The 10,834-nt window shown below is 38.2% G+C and overlaps 1 protein-coding gene and 1 long non-coding RNA gene across 2 annotated transcripts in view; one reads left to right on the top strand and one right to left on the bottom strand.

The window, feature by feature from the left end:
* Positions 1 to 269: 269 nt before the first annotated feature.
* LOC115178137 (uncharacterized) lies at positions 270 to 2,859 on the bottom strand. The gene is made up of 3 exons (XR_003872559.1): positions 2,279 to 2,859; positions 1,086 to 1,214; positions 270 to 963 (listed from the first exon to the last, which is right to left on the bottom strand). It is a non-coding gene; the product is annotated as an uncharacterized LOC115178137 (long non-coding RNA).
* A 4-nt stretch (positions 2,860 to 2,863) lies between these two features.
* LOC115178136 (NACHT, LRR and PYD domains-containing protein 3) overlaps positions 2,864 to 10,834 on the top strand; it is a 29,287-nt gene continuing 21,316 nt past the window's right edge. The window contains exon 1 of the mRNA XM_029739173.1: positions 2,864 to 2,997. The gene's annotated coding sequence lies outside the window, so the exon portion shown is untranslated. The remainder of the gene's footprint in view (positions 2,998 to 10,834) is intronic.

The raw sequence follows: 10,834 nt of genomic DNA, 5'->3' as shown, positions 1-10,834 counted from the left end.
CCACTTTATTTTTCCAGTCCTCATTTATGACGTCTAACATTAATGAGTTGCTGTCAATAGCCCTTTAATTCTGATTCCAAGCATACGTAGCATTGATATGATGCTCTGCCTTCGAATGGAGCTTAAACCCAGAATCTTTAAACGGCGCCTTTTTCCAGTTACAAAAACCTGACAGTGATGTGAATGCAGATGCAGGTGCATTAGGCAGAGAAAAATGCCTACAGGTGTTGTGGAAATATTAAATCAAATATTTTTCAGATACCGGGAACTTGTAAATTCAATTAGACTTTATTACAAAAGTAACAGAAGCCGAGCAATTCCATGGAACACGTGATATTTTCGGTCTCAGCACTCTCCCTTTATACAGTTTTACCTTTACATAACATAGTCACTCCACTTTATGTCAATTATGAGTAGTTTAGCCTTGGCCACCCTTATCTTTTTGCCTTGATTAGTTTCCATTCTCTTACTGTCTCAGACATTAGGGCATAGATTCTATTGGTGGCGTGCCCATTGCAATGACACAAACATAAACAGACATGCACACCCCTAATGCAAGTGCATGTCTAATGGTGACTATAAGTGATTAACTTATAGTGCCTGTCCAAAGGCCTTCACAAGTCCAAGCCAGAATGACCAGGCCTGTGTTGATCCAGCTTTGCACAATCACATGGATTCGGTTAACATTCTGCTTCCATATGTCTAATGGTTAACCCTATATTGATTTTGCTTACTACTTCAAAGAAAACAGCATACAGTAGATACTGGATAAACTCCAAAGTACTGGAAATTCTCCAACACAGGCAAAACAATAAGTTGAATCTTGACTTATAGAATATTCAAGCCATGAATTGTCCTTATACCAGGAGCTGTTGAAAGCCCTTTTCCTCGTACCATGCTGAGTTCTGGGAAATGTTTTCAAACACGGCTGTACAGGACCCTCTTCTCTGGATCTTGAAATGTCTGAAATACACGTTAAATAATGTGTCATATCTCTATAGAAATGTATAATTAAGGGATCCACAAGATTAGATACTAACAGCTGCTAACTAAAATGTGTAGTTTAAAGTATAGCCCTGGACTACCACCGGGTCCTTTTGGAACAGCATATCTGGTGCTTGATGCAGTTGGGAGGGGCTCGATGACATCTCCTGGCAGCTCTGGCTCACTGTCTTGCTCAGAGCCAGATGTCTCTGTGTCGTCCCTTGATACATCTATTACATTAGAATAACACAACAACCATTAGTCTATAATCACAATAAAAATGCCACAGCCATCAAAACAAGAACACACATGAATCAACAACCAACACTTTAAAGTGAGGCTTAATCTGACAAAATCACCTATTACAAACTGAAGCTAAACTTAAATTCTGAACTGGGCATGTGACTGACTGCCTGGTAGATGCTCTGACCTGGTGGTGGTAGACTGGGTCCTTGTGAAGTCTGACCACACTGACTCTGACTAGCCTCAGGTACAGAGCTGCTCTGACCTGGTGGTGGTAGACTGGGTCCTTGTGAAGTCTGACCACACTGACTCTGACTAGCCTCAGGTACAGAGCTGCTCTGGGGTCCGGTGGTGATGCCAGGGCTGGGGTCTGTTTGCACCTGATCTGCCTGTTTGTGCTTCTTTAAAAAGAAGTCTGATATTTCTCCCTTTCTTTTCATGTCTAATTGACCCTATGCACAAATAAGACAGTATCGTTACATCTAAGCATCCAATTACCCACATTTTAGTCCAATCTCAATCTTAATTACAAATCCCAATTATCATAACTGTACCTTAAAATCAACTAGTAGCCTATGTTACTAGTTAGATCATGGCTAGCCCTACTCTGCAGTAACTTAGAAAGCTATATTTAAATACACCTTTACGATAGCAAACAGGCTATCTGCAAATTGTGGTAATCTTTTGAGTAACGTTAACAGATTGATAATAACAATTGTTCGTTTGGAGTTCAAGTACAAAAATCTAACCGAGTTAATGGATTTCAAATAGCTGAATGTTAACTTGCTGAACACTGACAGCTGTAGCCTACTAGTTACCCCACATTAGCTAAACATTCGTATACTGTAACTTACGACACTGCACTGTATGTATGCGTGTATTACTAGCACAGATGTAAACATAATGTTAGGCTAAATTGGGAACCGATCTCTCTTATCTGATTCAGTGTCTGTTAATGGAGCCAAAGGTCTAACGTGAACTTACACAGCGACTCAACTTTCGTAAAAGTTGTTCAGGAAACCTAAACCCGATGCCAAACCTTAAAACTTACTTCAAATATGATGCTTACGCCGATCGGTAAAAGAGTTCGTGGAGCTGTGGAAATATTCTCTCTTCTTCTTCTGTAAGTTCTTCTTATTCTTCTGTATCTCACAGCCAACGTTAATATTCTCTCTTCCTCGTCCTCGGTTTGAAAACGTCCAAATAAATTCACCTCAACAAGAGGTGAAATGAGATGTCAATCAGCATCAAACTGCCAGTAGCGAATGACATGTTGGGGTGGCACCCGGGGTGGCCAATCAGATGTCAGAGGTGTCCACCCGGACACCGCTCTGGCTCGGCGCTGTTCACTGCCGAGATACATGATCTAGGGCTGTAGCCTGGCACTATGGTCATGTTTAAAGGTTTTAGAAAGATTTTTCACTAAACATAAAGTAAGAAACGTTTGCCAAGTAGCCCTCTCAAGATTACCCAACACAATGTATTTATCTCAACACACAGCAGATGTGACAGGAAGCCAGGCCTTCCATTTACTCGCTTTTATATCCTATATAACATTCACAAGGTCACGCCCAGTGACAAGGTAACAGTGACTTAAGTCGACAGATATGAAAGTGATAGTGTTGCCAGTAACTGAGGACATGTAAGCAGTGTCATGTTCATGAAAGAAACTAAGGCTGGTTTGCTGTAGAACAGGCTAAATTAAAACATTCAATATTCTTTTTACAGTATGTGCACACAGCTTGGACAAAACTTGGACACACCTGTCAGGTAAGCTACACAGTTTTACCATATTACAGTCCAAGGTACAGTGTTTCACCTCTCTCACTCTCTCTGTATAACTTGTGGATCTTTCCCCTATCATGGTTTGAAAAATGTAGTCTATGTAATGGAATGTTGCCTATGTAATGTAATGTATCCTATGTAATGTAATGTAGTCTATGTAATGTAATGTAGTCTATGTAATGTAGTCTATGTAATGTAATGTAATCTATGTAATGTGATGTAGTCTATGTAACGTAATGTATCCTATGTAATGTAGTCTATGTAATGTAATGTAGCCTATGTAATGTAATGTACTGTAGTCTATGTAATGTCATGTATCCTATGTAATGTAGTCTATGTAATGTAATGTAGCCTATTTAATGTAGTCTATGTAATGTAATGTAGTCTGTGTAATGTAATGTAGTCTATGTAATGTAGTCTATGTAATGTAATGTAGTCTATGTAATGTACTGTAGTCTATGTAATGTAGTCTATGTAATGTAATGTAGTCTATGTAATGTAGTCTATGTAATGTAATGTATCCTATGTAATGTACTGTAGTCTATGTAATGTAATGTAGTCTATGTAATGTAATGTAGTCTATGTAATGTACTGTAGTCTATGTAATGTGATGTAGTCTATGTAATGTAATGTAGTCTATGTAATGTACTGTAGTCTATGTAATGTAGTCTATGTAATGTAATGTAGCCTATGTAATGTAATGTACTGTAGTCTATGTAATGTAATGTATCCTATGTAATGTAGTCTATGTAATGTAATGTAGTCTATGTAATGTAATGTACTGTAGTCTATGTAATGTAATGTAGCCTATTTAATGTAGTCTATGTAATGTAATGTAGTCTGTGTAATGTAATGTAGTCTATGTAATGTAGTCTATGTAATGTAATGTAGTCTATGTAATGTACTGTAGTCTATGTAATGTAGTCTATGTAATGTAATGTAGTCTATGTAATGTAGTCTATGTAATGTAATGTATCCTATGTAATGTACTGTAGTCTATGTAATGTAATGTAGTCTATGTAATGTAATGTAGTCTATGTAATGTACTGTAGTCTATGTAATGTAATGTAGTCTATGTAATGTAATGTAGTCTATGTAATGTACTGTAGTCTATGTAATGTAGTCTATGTAATGTAATGTAGTCTATGTAATGTACTGTAGTCTATGTAATGTAGTCTATGTAATGTACTGTAGTCTATGTAATGTAGTCTGTGTAATGTAATGTATCCTATGTAATGTAATGTAGTCTATGTAATGTAATGTAGTCTATGTAATGTAATGTAATGTAGTCTATGTAATGTAATGTAATGTAATGTAGTCTATGTAATGTAATGTATCCTATGTAATGTAATGTAGTCTATGTAATGTAGTCTGTGTAATGTAATGTATCCTATGTAATGTAATGTAGTCTATGTAATGTAGTGTAGTCTATGTAATGTAATGTAGCCTATGTAATGTAGTCTATGTAATGTAATGTAGTCTGTGTAATGTAATGTAGTCTATGTAATGTACTGTAGTCTATGTAATGTACTGTAGTTTATGCAATGTACTTTAGTCTATGTAATGTAATGTAGTCTATGTAATGTAGTCTATATAATGTACTGTAGTTTATGCAATGTACTTTAGTCTATGTAATGTAATGTAGTCTGCGTAATGAAATGTATCCTATGTAATATAATGTATCCTATGTAATGTACTGTAGTCTATGTAATGTAGTCAATGTAATGTAATGTATCCTATGTAATGTACTGTAGTCTATGTAATGTAGTCTGTGTAATGTATCCTATGTAATGTAATGTAGTCTATGTAATGTAATGTATCCTATGTAATGGACTGTAGTCTATGTAATGTAGTCTGTGTAATGTAATGTATCCTATGTAATGTAATGTAGTCTGTGTAATGTAATGTATCCTATGTAATGTAATGTAGTCTATGTAATGTAATGTAGTCTATGTAATGTAATGTAGTCTATGTAATGCACAACTTGCCATGTGAAACTGTAGTCTATGTAATGTAATGCACGACTTGCCATGTGTGGGAGCTCCTCACCTGATCTTAACACAGTGGTTTTCAAACCTCCTCGGGGACCCCAGCCGTTCCAAGTATTTGATCTATTTCAGAGCCAGCACACCTGATCCAACTTGTCAACTAATCCTAAAGTCCTCTACTTGGTGAATCAGGTGATCTAGTTCAGGGCTACAAGAAAATGGTGAAACGTCTGGTGGTCCCTGAGGAAAGGTTTGGAAACAACTGTACTAACAAGCCCTCATTTCTGAACAGGCGCTCCTTGTGATAACAAAGGGCATGCCGCACCTTAATAGCTAGGATAATCTCTTGAATCAACAAAGATTGCTGCCATAGAAACATTGACAACATGCCAGATGAAAACACAACACCAAGAGTTGGTCACAGTAGTCGTGCATCGCCCAAAGCCAGGGAGGAACAAAGGAGAAAAATTGACTTATTTTGCAACGCTTGCAACTGTCTACTTGACCACATAAAGAAGCAATCAATAGACACACATCTGGCTTCAGCCCATCATTTAGCAAATGAAGAAAGCTAAGGATGAGGGTAAAGAATTGGCCAATGATATTCAACAAAAGTATCCTAACACAGTTTGGAGTGAAGACGTTCTCTGTTGCAAAATATGCAAACGTGCTCTTGACAACACATGGAAACCATCAGTGACCAGTCACATGACAGCCTGTAAAAGGAAAGCTGATCATGAGGATGAGAGGAAACACGAAAATAAAAAGATTTCTTCATGTGTGAGTCATCTTAAGATACTCCATTAAATCTCTGTAGGAATAACCCTTATGGAAAAAAATACATGGATTTCATGTGATCACATGTGAAGTTAATGTGATAACATGAAACTACATACAGTGCATTCGGGAAAGTATTCAGACCCCTTTACTTTTTCCACATTTTGTTACGTTACAGCCTTAATCAAAAATTGATTGAATAAAAAAAAATGTTCATCAATCTACACACAATATCCCTTAATGACGAAGCGAAAACAGGTTTTTAGAAATGTATTTACATAGGTATTCAGTACTTTGTTGAAGCACGTTTGGCAGCAATTAGAGCCTCGAGTCTTCTTGGGCCTGACGCTACAAGCTTGACACACCTGTATTTGGGGAGTTTCCCACATTCTTCTCTGCAGATTCTCTCAAGCTCTGTCAGGTTGGATGGGGAGCGCCGCTGCACAGCTATTTTCAGGTCTCTCCAGAGATGTTAGATCGGGTTTAAGTCCGGGCTCTGGCTGGGCCACTCAAGGACATTCAGAGACTTGTCCCGAAACCACTCCTACGTTTTCTTGGCTGTGTGCTTAGGGTTATTGTCCTGTTGGAAGGTGAACCTTCGCCCCACTCTGAGGTCTTGAGCACTCTGGAGCAGGTTTTTATCAAGGATCTCTCTATACTTTGCTTCGTTCATCTTTCCTGACTAGTCTCCCAGTCCCTGTCGCTAAAAAACATCGCCATAGCATGATGCTGCCACCACACTGTAGGGATGGTGCAAGGTTTCCTCCAGACATGATGCTTGGCATTCAGGCCAAAGAGTTCAATCTTGGTTTCATCAGACCAGAGAATCTTGTTTCTCATGGTCTGAGTCCTTTAGGTGCCTTTTGGCAAACTCCAAGCGGGCTGCTATGTGCCTTTTATTGAGGAGTGGCTTCCGTCTGGCCACTCTACCATAAATGCCTGATTGGTGGAGCTCTGTTAGAATGACCATCAGGTTCTTGGTCACCTCTCTGACCAAGGCCCTTCTCCCCCGATTGCTCAGTTTGACCAGGCGGCCAGCTCTAGGAAGAGTCTGGTTCCAAAGTTCTTCCATTTAAGAATGATGGAGGTCACTGTGTTCATGAGGACCTTTAATGATGCAGAAATTTGTGAATTCTATATTGAAAACATATGGTTTTACACCTCACATGCGTCTCTTTTATTTTCACATGTGAACATTTCAGCTCAAAGTGTGAAACTGGAAATGTTTTTTTGTAAGGGAATTAATGAAATACTTAGTACTGACTATTCAATTTGATCCCACCTGGGATTTGAACTCACAACCTCTGGATTTGGGGTATGCTGATCTTTCTGCTGCGCTGCAAAGTCTGAAGCATTCTCAGAAGTCCCGTACATCAGTGTTCCCCAACTGGCAGGCCTGCAGGAAGAATTTGGCCCACAGCTGGTTTTATTTGCCCCCCCCCAAGTTTTCTGAGCAAAGAAAATGAATAGATATTTTTTTTCTTCTTTTTTTTCATTGTTGGATATAAAAGACTGTAAAAACACCAGGAAATTAGCTCCAAGTGATTTTAATTTAAGAAATATGTTCCCAAGTATTCCCACCCATAATATCGATTGTATACAAATGTAATCAAGGTTTGAAATGATTATGTTTTAGGCAAACATCATATCTGTTTGCGCTTCTTGCAGTCAGTTTGCAGTCTACAAATTATTTGTAATTATAAACTGGGTTGTTCGAGCCCTGAATGCTGATTGGCTGACAGCCGTGGTATATTTCAGTAATAATTCCTGAGAAGCCTGTGTTTGGAGGATATATTGGCATGGGTGTTGCAAACCATGGCAATATATCCTCCAAACACCGGCTTCGAGGGCATTATCACTTTTATACAACGGGTTACCAACATATTCAAATAATGATTGACATATTTTCATTAAAGACGTTATTATGATTAATTTATTCATACTATTTCATCCTTCCACAAGATATAGTCCCGACACAAATCTAGGGTTGCTACACAAGCAGGCTGCTCATTCATTCTATTGGTTCAGTTGCTAGAGATGCAACCAAATCATTTGATTGTTCTAAATGTTCCATTGCCATCCTGGCTGGCAATGTTCTTATCCCTTGCTTGCTAGCTAGCCAACTACGGCTAACTTACAGTCATGTCAAAAAGTTAAACCAGAATAACAGCAAAGTAGCTGCATTTGCTGCATAAGCTGCAAAAGCTGTTTTCAAGAAACATTTATTTGATACATCCACAACAAGGAGCTAATGAGGCGCATTTATGCCTGGCATAGAAAATGTGCTCCCTCATCAGGACACTGTTGTTCAGAGGAGCTAGCCAACAACACAGCTAACACAATCACTTCAAACTGAAGCTGGAAAGACTGCAAACTAGCTGCAATTTGCTTTGTTAAGTTACATTTTTTTGGATATACCCATACATATGATGCCAGCTGATTCATGATTTAGACTGGCTGAGAAACACTGCCTGCCTGCCTGTCTCAACTCAACATGTTCATTACTATGGGACAGCTGGAAAATCGAATTTGAATATTGAAACAATGTTGCAAATGTTGGAGAGACAGACAGCAAGGTATATACAAATCTCCGCTGTTGAAAACTAAATGTTAGTCTAAAAGAAATTTGAGATATTGTCTAGATGCTTTTTATAGTGGAGATCAAGTTTATAAATTGCTTGGCTGGGTTGATTAGACATTGGATTGCGCAGTCAGATGGAACAGGGTAAATAGGCATTATAACGTCATAGATTTAGCCGGTGGTAACTTGTGGAATAGACACTGGCTGGAATGCGGTTTTAACCAATCAGCATTCAGGATTAGACCCACCCGTTGTATAACAGACCGTATACCACGGGTGTGACATTACATTTATTTTTACTGCTCTAATTATGTTGATAACCAGTTTATAATTGCAATAAGGCACCTTTGTAGTATATGGCCAATATACCACGGCTAAGAGCTGTATCCAGGCACTCCGCGTTGCGTTGTGCTTAAGAACAGCCCTTGGCCGTGATGATTTGGCCATATACCATACCACCTCAGAAATAATCGCATAATTATGTTATGGCCCCTCGAACATCGGCACAAGAAAGAATCGACCCGCGGGTTAATCTAGTTGATGATCGCTGCCCTACACATTCATTAACTCAGAACTTAGCAAAATAGTGCCATCTGCACTGCTGTTTAAGTTATCAGTTAATCTGACTACAACGTGATCTCAGAGCATTTTGTGTTATTCTGTACAGTAAATCCGGGACACTCCATTTAGTATTATATGTTATGTTTTGTATGGTATGTATTCATTTGTGGAGGTCCATGATCCATTTCGTATGGTATTTTACAAATTCCAATGTATACAATATGTTCAGAATTTGCTAAACGTACAATACTGTATGTTATGAATTTTCCAAAACATATGATATGTTATGAATTCTAATTGGTTGTTGCTAACCCTAAGGGGTTAGGGGTTAGTTAGGGTTAAGGGTTAGGGGAAAGGGTTAAAGTTAGAGTTAGGAGTTAGGTTAAAGGGTAAAGGGTTAAGGTTATGGGATGGGTTAGGGTTACATGCTAAGTAGTTGCAAAGTAGCTAAATAGTAGTAAGTAGTTGTTATGTTGCTAATTAGCTAAAATGCTAAAGTTGTCCGTGATGAGATTTGAACAAGCAACCTTTGGGTTGCTAGACGTTTGTGTTTATATGGGTTTTCTGTATAGTTGTCTGGTGTTGTTGGGCCATATTGTTCTGTTTTAATGTTACTCCTGAATCACTATGATAATATAATAGTTTTTATTGAGTGTATTATACAAAGCTGATATTTACTTCGAAGTCCGAAGTTTAAGAATACAGATGAAATCAGTCATTGACACAGACATGGAGGCATAGCAGGACGATGGGAATGCTGTGAACCAAAAGGTTGTGAGTTCAAATATCAGGTGAGGACATGTTGAATAGTTACTGTTTAAATAAACATACACAATGTAATCTTATATGTCAAAGTGTGTCAAATATGTACATTGAAAACACTGTAGCTATTTTGTAACGTTCCGGAGACATCCTGATGACAGTTTTTTTGTTTGCAGAGCATCATGTGAAAATGTTTATATGAAAGGATATGGGATCACATGTAAAAATCCAGTTGTGAAATATCATCACATGTGAAATGTTCCAAAACCACATGGTTTCACATGTGAAAGGTTATGTGATCACATGTGAAAATCCACATGATAAGCTTCTTGTGAAAAGTTATGACATGTTAAGTGTTTCACATGATTTCAAATAATATAATACAATTTTACATGTGAAAAACGTGCGAATTTCACTTAAAACCATGTGTTTTTTCTGTAAGGGAAGTCACATACAGAAATGAATACAAAAGTCAGTCACAGTCATTTCAAATCTTCTCATTAGTACTGCAAATTCATGATGAGCTATTTCTGAAACTAAAATACTTCATTATAATAATCCATAGATTAATTATACAGCCAAAATCAATGTTAGCCAATGTACCTTTACATGCAACCTCATCTGACACAGAATTACAGTAACTCTTTGCTGTAGTTACAGGGAAAGGGAAAGGGGGATACCTAGTTAACGTAATGCATTCAACTGAAATGTGTCTTCCGCATTTAACCCAACCTCTGAATCAGAGAGGTGCGGGGGGCTGCCTTAATCCACATCCACGTCTTCAGCGCCCGGGGAACAGTGGGTTAACTGCCTTGCTCAGGGGCAGAACGATAGATTTTTGCCTTGTCAGTTCTTGGATTAGATCCAGTAACCTTTCGGTTAGTGGCCCAACGCTCCAACCCGCCAGGCAGAGGCATGGAAAGCATCCTGTATTGGACACAGATGACGATGCTGAACCTATAGAAACAGGAATCCAGTAACCCAACTACAAGTCACCACTGTTTAGAGACAGTTAGAGGCAGTAATGGGTCTTCAACTATTAAATTATACAGTTACAACATGTGTTAAATAATATATGAGTATACATGGAGTATTTATTACAGTCCTAACTCAGGGTGTGCTCCAGAAAAGTTTAATTCCTCCTCCTTCAACC

Source organism: Salmo trutta, chromosome 38 (genome assembly GCF_901001165.1).
Source record: "Salmo trutta chromosome 38, fSalTru1.1, whole genome shotgun sequence".
Classification (NCBI taxonomy): Eukaryota; Metazoa; Chordata; class Actinopteri; order Salmoniformes; family Salmonidae; genus Salmo; species Salmo trutta.
This window is presented reverse-complemented; position numbering and strand designations above follow the sequence as displayed.